Source organism: Cricetulus griseus, chromosome 2 (assembly GCF_003668045.3).
Source record: "Cricetulus griseus strain 17A/GY chromosome 2, alternate assembly CriGri-PICRH-1.0, whole genome shotgun sequence".
In the NCBI taxonomy this organism is placed as follows: Eukaryota; Metazoa; Chordata; class Mammalia; order Rodentia; family Cricetidae; genus Cricetulus; species Cricetulus griseus.
Genome location: NC_048595.1, coordinates 380549529 through 380561972, shown reverse-complemented (window position 1 = coordinate 380561972; position 12444 = coordinate 380549529). Strand labels below are relative to the sequence as shown.

At 50.2% G+C, this 12444-nt stretch overlaps 1 protein-coding gene across 3 annotated transcripts in view; it reads left to right on the top strand.

Annotated features, from left to right (window-relative positions):
• The window catches only part of Scube1 (signal peptide, CUB domain and EGF like domain containing 1), a 119302-nt gene that overhangs the window by 53667 nt on the left and 53191 nt on the right, over positions 1–12444 (top strand). The window lies entirely within an intron of this gene.

Here is a 12444-nt window from a genome sequence, read left to right as displayed (position 1 = left end):
GTCTGAGTTCAAGTCATGACTGCCACCTTGGCATTTCGCCGATGGTTCCCCACTTCTCTTTTAGGGAAAAGCAATGAAGATTAAAAGAGAGGAATCATTTCTTTACCCAACATGATAGCAGCCAATGTTGGAACTGTAGCTAGATGTGTGCAGGTGTGGGTGTGATATACTGATTGGTTGGCATATGGCCAGAGAATAGATCCGAGGGCACTGGGGACCTATGGAGTGAGGGGCAAGAGAAGCCTCTGAGAGATGGTAGCTAACTGGAGAAGGGATACGCTTTGTGCATGGACTGAGGACTTACCAGGTATGGATGGGGTAAGGAAGGAATCTGGGGAGAGCAGGAGTTTGTGGTGGGAATGAGATAACAAGGGCCTAGCAGGGTCATCTGGCCTTGGACTAATAGCAGCTGAGCCTGAAAAACAGCCTCGGGTAGTGCTCTGAAGATAAAGCATCAGATTCACTGGCTATCGTGTTACACGGGTTTCTCTGTCATTTTTCTGGAAGAGTGTCAAGGAGGGTCCTCAGACACCTTGTCCTCCAGTGCCATCTGACCAAGAGGAGCCTGGCAGAGTGGGTACCAGTGTTTAGCCTAATGTGTGCACCATGTAGCCTCACTGGAGGGCATTGCTCTCGCCCTGCCCTGGGCCTGACTCTTCTCTGCATGACCACTTTTGAGTTGCCTCCAGCCTGGTCTAGACTGCGAGTCCTCGGCCTCCCTTGCCCCAGGGCTTTCATCCTTTTCCACCCTGGTAGGTCCAGCAGCAGTGGCGGCTCCATTATCCATCATGGCCTCTTACCATTCCCCAGTGTTCTTTAACACCTAAGATCCCTACTGCAGGGTTCAATGCCTATTGGAGAGGGTGGCCCCAGGAGCCTAAAAAGAAGGTGCAGCCCCACCCTCCAAACTGGCAGAACAAAGGGAGACAAGAAACTGTGTTTAATAAGGAGTTTGGATTTTGCTAACTCAGTCTTGAGAAGTGAATGTAGGAGCCACGTTTCTAGTGAAAGATCACCATCCATCTTGAGTAGGACATGGAGACAAAGCAAGCTGGTAGTTGGGCTTTCACACTCCCAGACATCCCACAGGTACATGAATGAGCAGGATGACTTGGGGAAAGTGGCAGGAGGGTAGTTGAGAGGATGTTGATAGGATGACTGAGGGGAAGGTGAAAGGGAAATGACTGGGGAAAGGGTGTGACAGAATGCCTGACAGGAAAGTGACAAGAGTATGGCTAAAGGAAAGGTGACAGGAAAAACATGGTGGGGGGATGGAGGGTCTAAGGGGAACATGACAGGAAGATGGCTGAAAGATAATATGAAGATGGCTGAAGGGAAGGTGACAGGAAGATGGCTGAGGGGAAACTGGCAGGCTGTCTGAGGGTAGCTGAGGGAAAGGTGATGGGGAGATGAGAGGGGGTGACAAGAGGCAGGTGGAGAGAGTTAATAGGGGATGATTAATAAAGAAGTGACAGGAAGATGGCTGAGGAGGTGACAGAGGGTGGCTGAGGAGGAGATGGCAGGATGGCTGAGGAGAACGTGACAAGTGACTAATGGGGAAGATGACAAGAAAATGGCTGAATTAGGGAGAGGAGACAAGAAGGTGGCTGACGGGAAAGTGACAGACATTGTGGAGACAATAGCAGGATAGCAGAGGAGAAGGTGACAGGAGAATAGTGAGAGGAGGTGACAATGTAAGAAGAGAAAGTGACAGGAAGATGTCTGATAGAAGTGTGACAGAGTGTTTAAGGGGAATATAACAGAGTAGCTGAAGGGAAGTTGTTAAAAGAAAGGCTGAGAGAGATGTAACAGGAAGATGGTAGCTGGGAAACGTGACAGGATGTCTGAGGAGAACATGACAGAGGAAGAGGTGACAGGCAAGGGACTGATGGGGAAGTGACAGGATACTTAGGGGGAGGTAACCAGAGAGTGGCTGAAGAGAATGTGACAGGGTAGCTAAGGCAGGTGTGAGATGGGGCCAGCAGACTCTGGAGACAGCCTGTCTCCCTTGGGTTTGCACTTCGGACTGGCCTGTTACTCACATCACATAGGTGCTGAATATTTCAGTGGCGGGTGCTTCTGAACAAGGTTGAGTTTTGTTCTCTTTACAGCCCAGAAACCTGGGCATCAGTGGTGCCTGAGTGACAGGTCAGTCTACTTTTTTTTTTCTAGATATGGCCTTACACATGACAACCAATTTCCTACATTTTTAGAAGCTGAAAATGTCAAGTCCCATAAGAATCTGACTTGGTGTGTGATTAAGGGTCTTCAAGAATGGTGTGTACAGTGTCCTCCATCTCCTGAGTGGCTGGTTTGGGCCCAGCCTCTGCTGAGGTCTGAAAAGGTCTGAATGAAGGAGGGAAATCATGAGACTTTGGGATCCCACTGAAGGTCAGGATCCTAGGACACTGTGGAGTCTCAGACCTCCCCATGTGGGTTCTCAGGAGCCAGAGGCAGCAAGACTCTGTTTGTCATCTGGTTGACACTTTAGTGACCCCACACGCTAGTTTCTCCATCCCACTTCTATGTGTGACACTTAAGAGGGACCCCTCTTTTACCTGGGTACATCCTCCACAAACCATAGGCTGCAGGAGAAGCAGATCCAAGACCAAGCACAGAGGCAGGAGCATCACACATATGGAGCATGAGGTGTCGGGGTGAAGCTTGGGAGAACTCAATACTCATTTGCTCACTCAGTCTGTTCATAGCAGAGAAGATTGTGAGCTTTTTTGGTCCCTTCTTGCTGTTATAACTGCTCAGGGTTATTTCTTTTTTGTTCTGGGGGCTATGAATTTGAAGGACTAGACTCCAGAATATTCCAGGTCTGGTAAGGACTTCTCTGCTTCACAGAGCTTGCCTCTTTCGGTGTTCAGATGTAACAAAAGGCAGGGGACAAAGGGCCTAGCTATTGCCTGTACCTTTTTTATAATTTATTTTTATTTATGTGCATTGATGTTTTGCCTGCATGTCTGTGTGAGGGTGTTGGAACCCCTGGAACTGGAGTTATAGATAGTTGTGAGCTGCCATGTAGGTACTAGGAATTGAACCCAGTTCCTCTGTAAGAGTAACCAATGCTCTTAACCCCTGAGCCATCTCTTCAGCCCTGCCTGTAGCTATTTTTAAGGGCATTAACCTCACTCCTGAGTCCTACCAGCCTAATTATTCATAAAGGTACCACGTGTCTTATTTGTATTGTGTTGTATTTGGATTCCGTTTCAGTGTGGCTTTTGAATTGGACACCACATGCTTCCTACCTTCTAGGATGAGGAATGAAATGTCTCCTTCTAACCAATATCCAGACTCCTGAGGCATGGAAGCAAGGCCCTGCCTGGCATACCCTCCAGAGTTGGCCATGGTCAGAGTGGCGAGAAAAACCAAGCTCACCCCACTTCTGGGATCTGAGCACACTGTCCACTGAGCACACTTAACTCACAGTGGAGTTAAGTCTGGCTGGGAGCTGCTTGGCAGAAGCTACCTGAGGGGTTCAGAGTATAGGAGTTTGGGTCAGGAATTGCCCCAAACACAGCCTCTGAGATAATATCCCAACTCTAACTCTATCCATGGCCCCCGTGCTGCCTTCTCCCCAGGCTGGCCCTTCATTCTCCCATCTTTGTCTTCAGCTCAGCCTCTCTTGCTTTCATTTAACCTTGTCCTGAAGGCAGACTGGACACTTAACCTTTCTAATTCCACCTCAGCAATATGAGCCCTTGCCAGGCCCAGCTCCAGTTCCTCAAGTGTTACAATGGCATTCCACTGGGGATTGCCCTGATGCTCACAGCCACCCTGTGAAGTACCTCAGATAAGTGCTACCATGAGCTTGGTGAAAAATGGCTTCCCTTCCCATGCCATGCTATGTGTGTGTGTGTGTGTTTGGGGGGGGAGGGGGATAAGGATGAGGAAGGCTAAATTTCTGGTACCATAGCCAACTTTTTCTCTTTCCCACCTCCAAATTCCAATAAACAAGCCCACAAACAGAGCCCCTGTGTCCCTCACAAGAGTCCCCAGCCAAGTCATGGCTTAGCATCCTGTGAGTGTACACGGCTGTTGGGCCCCTGTCAGTAAGTCTCCATATATGACTCTCACATCTTGGGAAGCAAGCCAGGCCTGCACTCCAGGGTCCCCACTGTAGCTCCTGCAGGGCCAGGGTCAAACCTGCCCTGTTTTAAGGCCTTCCATCACTGACTATGGGGGGTGGAACAGGCCATATAGTTGCAGGCTCCTTGAACTTCCTTGTCGGTGATAGACCAGGTGGGTAGGACATCCCTGGCACTTAGCATGGAGATTTATGGTGCTACTGGAAGAGGCCTAGCCTGGCCCTGTGCGGTCTGCAATGGCCCTCAAGGCGGGGACAATAAATCCATGCCATTATTTTTTATGAGCCTCCCACCCCATAAACAACTCCTTTGGCTGGTAAGCCAGCTTCATGTACTTCTCCTGGCCTGGCCTCAAGCCGGCGCCAAGGGCACCACAGGGCTGACTTCTCAATGCTGGCAGGGGATCTTTCTGCAAAGCTGTCGGTCCTTGGGGTCTACAGGAATGGATAGTGAAGGGTAGAAGGTGAGCCACAGCTCAGAGGATACCAAGACAAGAGACAGACCATCCACCTGGCCCTAGATCTCTTCTCAGTGATAAGTCTGCCAGCCTTAGTTTCTTGCTGTGGAAGTGAAGCATGTGCCAGAATTGTTGGTAAGGATGAGAACGAGGTTGTGTGAACAAGCTGTGTCCCTCAGGAAGTGTCCATCCCTGGCCTCCGCAGTACCATATCACCAGCACATGCGTCCTATACAGCCATAAATCTTCATGGCTGAGGATGACTGGGTCTGGCACTGGGCCTGGATTTACATGGTTCCTGAGTGTCATCTGTGGTACTGTTATCCCATTGGTGGGATACAGAGTTCTGTCTATAGAAAATTAGCAGAGGTGGGCTCTGAACTCAGGTCTGACAGCTTGACCACATACCTGAACAAAGAGGTAGACAGAGGAGCAAGAACAGAGGGTACTGGTCAGCCCAGGCCCTCTGAGACACAGAGAACCCCAACCTTGCCATGCTTGCTGCTCTCTACCCAGGTCAGGGCTGCTGGCTGCTGACCTCCCTCAGCCTTCATGCACTCAGCCCATGGCCTTGTCTTTCCTCACTTGACCTTCCCACAGCTCTCCCACAGGGTTCTAACTCAGATCTCCACAGCCCATCCTTGTCACAAATCCACCCCTGCAAAATCCCACCACTCTATGTCCCCATCTCCTCACACTGCTCCCTCTGTCTGGAGCTCCTGTCTGCTCTGACCATTGCTCTTTTGAGAGCCTTCTCAGACGTCTGGGCTACAAGGCTTTGATTTATAAAGCACTTTCCTGTCCCTGTGCTGGACAGAGCACAGCCTAGAGAGGCCACCCAGGGACACCCAGCATCTACTTCCCCATAGGTCTGTGGTTCAGCCAGAACTTACACCGACACTGCGGCCATCAGGTCAGATGATCTTCCAACCCCTCCAGACCACTCCAGTGGGGGCTCATCAATCACAAGTACAACAGCCCCTCGGCCTCATTGGCCTGGCCTTTCTCATATAAGCCGGCTCCTCCAGGAAACACTTCTGGATTCTTATCCCACCTTCCACCCCTGCCCATCCCTCTCCACCCATCCCACTCCTCCTCTGCATGACACCGCACGTGAACGCCTACGTTTACTAAGTACTACCTTAGACTAGACTAAATAGTGGGAGTGTCCTTGGGGACACAGAGAGGCTCTCCAGGTGGTTTGAGTGCCTGCTGTCCTTGAAGGGTCTGGTAGAACACAGATGCTCTGAGGAGGAGGAGATCCACAGCTAGCAGCCTGGGGTCTTTCTGCATCAGGTCTGGGGCCAACTAATCATGGCATGAGACAACCTGTCCACCATGTGATTTCCTGTGGGAAGGGATAAGGTTAGTGAGTTAAAACACAGAGGGTTTACTGTTTTGCACATAAAAATGACCCGTGCTCAGCACTCGGGAGGCAGAGGCAGGCAGATCTCTGTGAGTTTGAGGCCAGCCTGGTCTCCAGAGAGAGTGCCAGGGTAGGCTCCAAAGCTACACAGAGAAACCCTGTCTCGAAAAAAAAAAAAAAAAAAAAAAAAAAAAAAAAAAAAAAGACCCATGCCACATTTGGGACATACAATTAGGAAGACCGTTTATCTGAAACCCAGTCTAGCTGCGTGTGCCATGTGGCTATTTGCTGGAGAGTGACTCGTGGCCCACTGGGCAGAAGGCCAACCCATATTAGTTCTCAGTCCATCTTCCAGCCAGACCTCCAAAGCCGCCTCTGGGTCCTTGGAGAGGCTTCAACTTGGTTGTGGTGACACCTAGTGATCAGCCTAAGAACTTCAAAAGGTGAGGAGGAAGAAAGAGAGGCCCTGCCTCTCCAAGGGCTGACAGGCAGGCGGCCCCAAAGGGCCACTCTTCATGCCCTTCAGCACTCTCTCTCTCCTCTCTCTCTCTCTCTCTCTCTCTCTCTCTCTCTTGGTTTTTCGAGATAGGGTTCTCTGTGTAGTTTTGTAGAGCAGGCTGGCCTGAAATTCACAGAGATCCTCCTGCCTCTGCCTCCCGACTGCTAGAATTAATGGTGTGCACCACCACCACCCAGCACTCTTAAAAGAAAAGGGTTTGAAGGCTTTGCATTCACAAGTCCTAAGAACACACTAGAGGAGGCTGCAGTGAGGTGTGGAATCACAGTGCCCACCTCTGCCACACATCCTCCTTGGTAACTCTGCACACACTTGTCCACACTGTCTGCAAACACGTCAGATCTGTCCTCCTATCTGTGAAGAGTGCCATTTCTTTGAAGCAGCTTTCCCAGAGTCTGGGTGATGGGGCAGGCCAAGGCACCATCTGGGGGGTGCTGAACTGTCCAGACTGCAAGCACTTCCCCTGGGGTCTCATCCAGCGCAGCAAGGGCCAGACACAGTCTCAGAGGGTAGTGACCACTGAGGGGGCAGATCAATACCCCAAAGAACCCAGGGGTTGTCCTTGTGAGGCTTTGGTATGTGTGTGGTGAGGGGGGTAATCACTGAGCCCTGGGGGAGAAGCACGGTGCTTCACAGGCAGGAGGGACAGTAAGTCAGCCTCTGTGCCTGGTCACATACATAGCTGGGACCCAAGACCCTGAGAGGCCTGGGGTGGGTGGGGTGGGGGGAGAGTTGGGGGTTGAATCTCTTTCTCCTGTATGTTCCAAATGAAACAGAGGGGAGGAAAGAAGGAAAACGGGGGAGGGAAGGGAGTCTCTTAAAGGACCAAAGCTGCCATTTAGGGACCAGGCTGGCGGGATGAGGGGTGAGCATGAGAGTGGCCAGTGGAGACCTGTGGCAAGTGCCCCTACCTCTCACGAGCCGCAGCAGCCCTACTGCTGGGGCGGTGGTTTTCCTAGCACTTAGTCTCAAGGGAGTTGTTGTACAAAATGCCCATGTGGATGGAGTAAGTGGCTCTGCTTGTCCTCACCCAGGGCAAGCTGGGCAGCCCAGAGTGGCTGCCGTCTCTTTTGGCTTCTGTATTATCCCATGATCCAGCCCTTCACCCTAACCCAATTATCAGCCTGTGTGTCTCAGAAGGGCATGTGGTACCCAGGTTTACATCCCTCTAAGGTTGATCTGGAGAGTTGAGAAGATGACATATTTGTAAGTTAGCACAAAATTTGAGCCCAGGCATGCACCCCAGGGGTCCTCATTAGCCTTTCTTCCCCAGCTCAGTCTTGTACTTCCCTTCATGTGGCTTCTCTGTGGTTATTTCCAAGTGCATAAGCTAGGGTTGTTTTCCCCTGATCGGCTGGGGAAGTTATGGGCTATGGGAGCCACCTAAGGTCGCAGCTTTCGTAGTTGGAGGGGGTTGGGGAGTGAAGCAAGGCCATTGTTCTCTTCTGTGTTTGAGGGACAAGAACTCAGAAAGTAGTATTATTGATGAAGTCGTCATAGCACTGACCCTTGGGAGGTACATATTCCAACTCTTACTGGAGCAGGGTGCCAGACCTGTGTTGAGGGAATGTGGCATACACACTAATGTGGGCATCATATCTCCACACACATGAGACCATCTCCTAGGCTGAGAGCTGGCCTATGGGAAGAAGCCCTGGTAGGAAGGCACCATAGAGCCTGTCAAAGGATCCAGGGAAGGCAATGGAAAGAGGTACTTAACCAGGTGTGGCCAGACACAACTTCCACCACGCTGCCCTACTTCCCTGAGTGGTCTGTAAAGCAGGCATACCCTCCTCTCAGACTTGTCAAGAACAAATGGAATTTGGTGAGGGCTTCAGTCCACATGTCCCATCTTCCAGAAAATTCTAGCAGGAGGAGGCTATAAAAGGTGTCCAAAAAAAGCCTCCGCCCTTCCAACTGATTCCATTTCTCTCGTGGTACTATGACAGCTTTTCCCTTGTTCCTGCTTGAAACCCTGTCCCTCTAAAGCAGGCAGAGGTCCCCCAGCACATGCACGTAACCCCTCTGGTGACGGCCTTCCATGGCTCCCTCCTGCTGGGTTGAGGTCCAAAGACAGCTTTGTTGTCACTTGTTCCACCTTGGAAGCAGAACCCAGGGCCGTCTCATTCTGCCCAACAGATGAAGCTGGGTCTCAGAAGTGAGGAAAGCTGCCACAGTCATATGTGGTAGGTAGTCCCATTACAGACCTGACAATCGACGTGGCAGCTAAGGGCCTCGTCTCGCCATTGTGCCCTGCCTGGCCTAGCACCGAGGAGACACTCAGCCCAAGTTTACAGGGCATAATTGGATTTGGATGGATCAGATCAGATTAGCTTCGACCTGGCGGGCAGCCTGAGCTAGCAGGCACCAGGCATGTGAAAACCAGGACATCCGGGAACAGCTGAAATTCTTTTAGTTCCTCCATGAAGGGAAACAAGTAAGCTTTCTCTGAACTTGGCACATGTGGTCCCCATGCCTACACCTAGGGAGGTGTGCTGGAAAGCTTGTAGTTTGAAACCCTCTCAGGAGCAGGCATGGTCCAGGCAGAGATCTGCAGGAGGACAGAGAAGAAGCAAGGCCTGCAGTTCTGAGTCACAGAAGCCATGCTGTGCCACCCCAGCTGGGCCCTGGACCTGGGACTGAGCATGCCGGGTCTCAGCATGAGTGACTAAGGTCCGTGTTTGATACGTGCACAGGTTAATGAAGGAAACCATCTGCAGCCAAAAGTTGCCAGAGTAGCCTGGCAGAGGCCACAGAGGCTGGGGAGAAGCTTTCAATCCAGAGTGCAAACCACACTCATGAGACAAGAGTGGCTGGGCCTAGCAACTTGCATGTCAACTGCAAGGGCATGCCTCTCGAGCCCACATTCTCCTTGTTTTAGAAAATATGGTTTTTGGTGAAAATCATTATGTTTGCCTGTGATACGTTTTAAGCTGTTACTTTTAAATACATCAAAGCTTACAACTGTTAGGAACATAGAAAGGACCTGAGTTCAGCTGTCCTCAGCCTGTCCCCACCTTTTGCGGGAAGCAGACCTCTCTGGATCCTGACAGAGAAGAATCGAGGCTACAGCAACCTTGTAGAGGGCTTGGTATGGGAGCCTGAGATGGGAGGCTACACTCAGGAGCCTTGACTCTGCCTCACAATTACAGTAGGGGATAGAGGCCTTACACACACACATACACACATACACACACACACACACACACACTACCACCACCACCACCACCACCATGGTTGTGGAGCAGACTAAGAGAAATTTTAGGACTCTTCTGGCTGCACTCTTTTTTTTATTTTTTATATATTTGAATTACAAACAAGATTGAATTACATGACGATCCCAGTTCCCTTCTCCCTCCCTTCCTCCTCTACCACCCCCCCAACTAAAATCCTACCTATCATATGTCCTTTCTTCTAATCTATACCTGACTCAAAATTTCTGCTTCCTCATGACCTCTGCATCCTTTCTTTCCTTCCCTTCTCACTCTCGTAGCTTCCTCCCCACTCTTCCCATGTTCTCAATTTGCTCAGGGGATGGTGACCCTTTCCCCTTCTCCAGGGAACAAAATTTGTCTCTTTTAGGGTCTTCCTTGTTTACTAGGTTCTCCGGCAGAGTGGATTGTAGGATGGTAATCCCTTACTGTATGTCTAAAATCCACATATGAGTGAGTGCATATCATGTTTGTCTTTTTGTGATTGGGTTACCTTGCTCAGAATGGTTTCTTCGAGTTCCATTTTCCTGCAAATTTCAAGATTCCATTGGTTTTTTTTCTGCTGAGTAGTACTCCATTGTGTAAATGTACCACATTTTCTCCATCCATTCTTCAGTTGAGGGACATCTAGGCTGCTTCCATTTTCTCGCTATTACAGATAGTGCTGCTATGAACATTGTTGAATTCCTTGTTGCATGAATGTGCTTCTTTTGGGTATATGCCTAGGAGTAGGATTGCTGGATCTTGTGGTAGACTCATTCCCATTTTCTTGATTTCCAAAGTGGTTGTACAAATTGGCACTCCCACCAGCAGTGGAGGAGTGTTACATCCTCTCCAGCATAAACTGTCATTGGTGTTTTTGATTTTAGCCATTCTGACAGGAGTAAGATGGTATCTCAGAGTTGTTTTGATTTGCATTTCCCTGATGGCTAAGGATGTTGAACACTTTCTTATGTGTCTTTCAGCCATTTTAGATTCCTCTATTGAGAATTGTCTATTTAGTTCTGTACCCCACTTTTTAATTGGATTGTTTGGTGTTGGGATCAGCTCTGTGGCTGCCTATTCCCTTTCTGCAGCCTCACTGCTGACCATTGGCTGCTGCAGTCACCATGGTGCTGGACCACTCCCCCAGAGCCTCTCCTCTCCACGGTATGACCCCTTGGCTCATGAATGAAGTCTGGACACTCAAAAGGAAAGACTTGGTGCTAACAGATCCTCAGAGGAGAAGGGGTAGCAGTTTCTAAAGCTTGGGAGTCTGTGGTCCAGGATTCAGGGATGCATCAGCTCTGTGGAGGTGAATTCCTGGCTGTCTGATAGTATGCAAGGCTTCTCAGAGTTGCAATTCTTTGACTAGAAATGGAAATTCAATCTCTGTTTCTTCACCTCACACAAGCTGAGCTAAACAGGACACATGGGCTCTTCCATGCCTTGGAAGATAAAGCAAGTGTGTTACAGCATTGATTGGGGGCAGTGTGGGACAGCTCTGGGAAATCAGTGTAGCCTGGAAGATAGCCTGGGGGGTCAGGAGAATTGATGGAATCAGAGATGGACTTAGGAAGTCATTCATAGAAGACAAGAGAACGGAACCAGGAAGAAGCCAAGGGATACAACAGACAGTGTGGGATTGTGGACCTTGAAAGAATGTGCATGGGAGCAGGGTACCAAAGGTTGGATCACAGCTGAAACACTGGAGAACCACAGACACAGACACATGAAGTAGGGAGTGAAGTGTGACCTAGGCTTTGAGCTGCCCACTGCCAGTTCCCATTCTGATCCCACGAGGCTACTTGGTAGTTAGACTCTTGATAGGCAGCGGGTCCCAGAAAAATGGGCAGGAAACTAAGTGGGTTTGGATAGCCAAGGAAGCTCTGAAGAGTGCGTTACCAGCCAGGACCCACTGGGAAGTTTCTTCCCTCAGATCTGCAGCAACAGGCCCTGCCATCAGAAGCCAGGGTCCACAGAGGCCTGTTGAATGCATGCCAAGAACCTCTCATCTTCCTGGCTCTGGCTTCAGGGAACGTTTACATCTAATCCTCAAGGCTGAGGGTCTCATGCATGTTTACAGGTGAGGCTCTGAGCAGTGAAACAATAGTCTCCAAGGCACACTGCTTACGGGGAAGCCAGATTCATGCCCACCTCCTCTTGACTTCACAGGTTCTCTGTGAATGAAGCTGCATGCCTGGTGCCAGGGCAGACTCATATTGGCTCAGGAGCAACCCTGGTTACTGGTAACCAGCTGAGGTGTTGGTACAGAAGTAGGTCCCTCCTGGTGACCACTGGACAGTGTTCATCGCACCTCCGTTGCTGCTATCAGGCTCAGGTGCTGTTGGAAATTGAAAGGAGAGGGGTGATGGTGCTTCCTTCGGTGCACTGGGTGCTTTGCCTGTCTGTCGTAGGTCAGCTGGTGATGCTCTGCATTGGTATGAATTTAGTGAGCAAATCAAAGGGTGTGGGGATAAGAAGAGCAGGGTCAGGTGGGCCTTCATTCACTTTAGACAGCCTTTTCTTTCTTTCCTGCCGGCCCAAGACATTTTTGGTCTATATTATAACTGCCATAGACTTATCCTTTTAAACATGCCCTGTGTTAGTTACTGAGGGCCCATGTATACAGCACACAGGGTCACAGTTACACTCTCTGCCCCTAGAACGAGGATCCAGTGTGGCCCCTGAGGAAGATGGTCCATCTCATGTGGCTACCACCTCAGGGGTTTCTTCCCCTCTCCCAGACAGCTTCACTTGTCATGCTCTTTCAGATGGAGGTGGCATCAGATTCCAGAGCTAGTGTGCAGCACACAGTG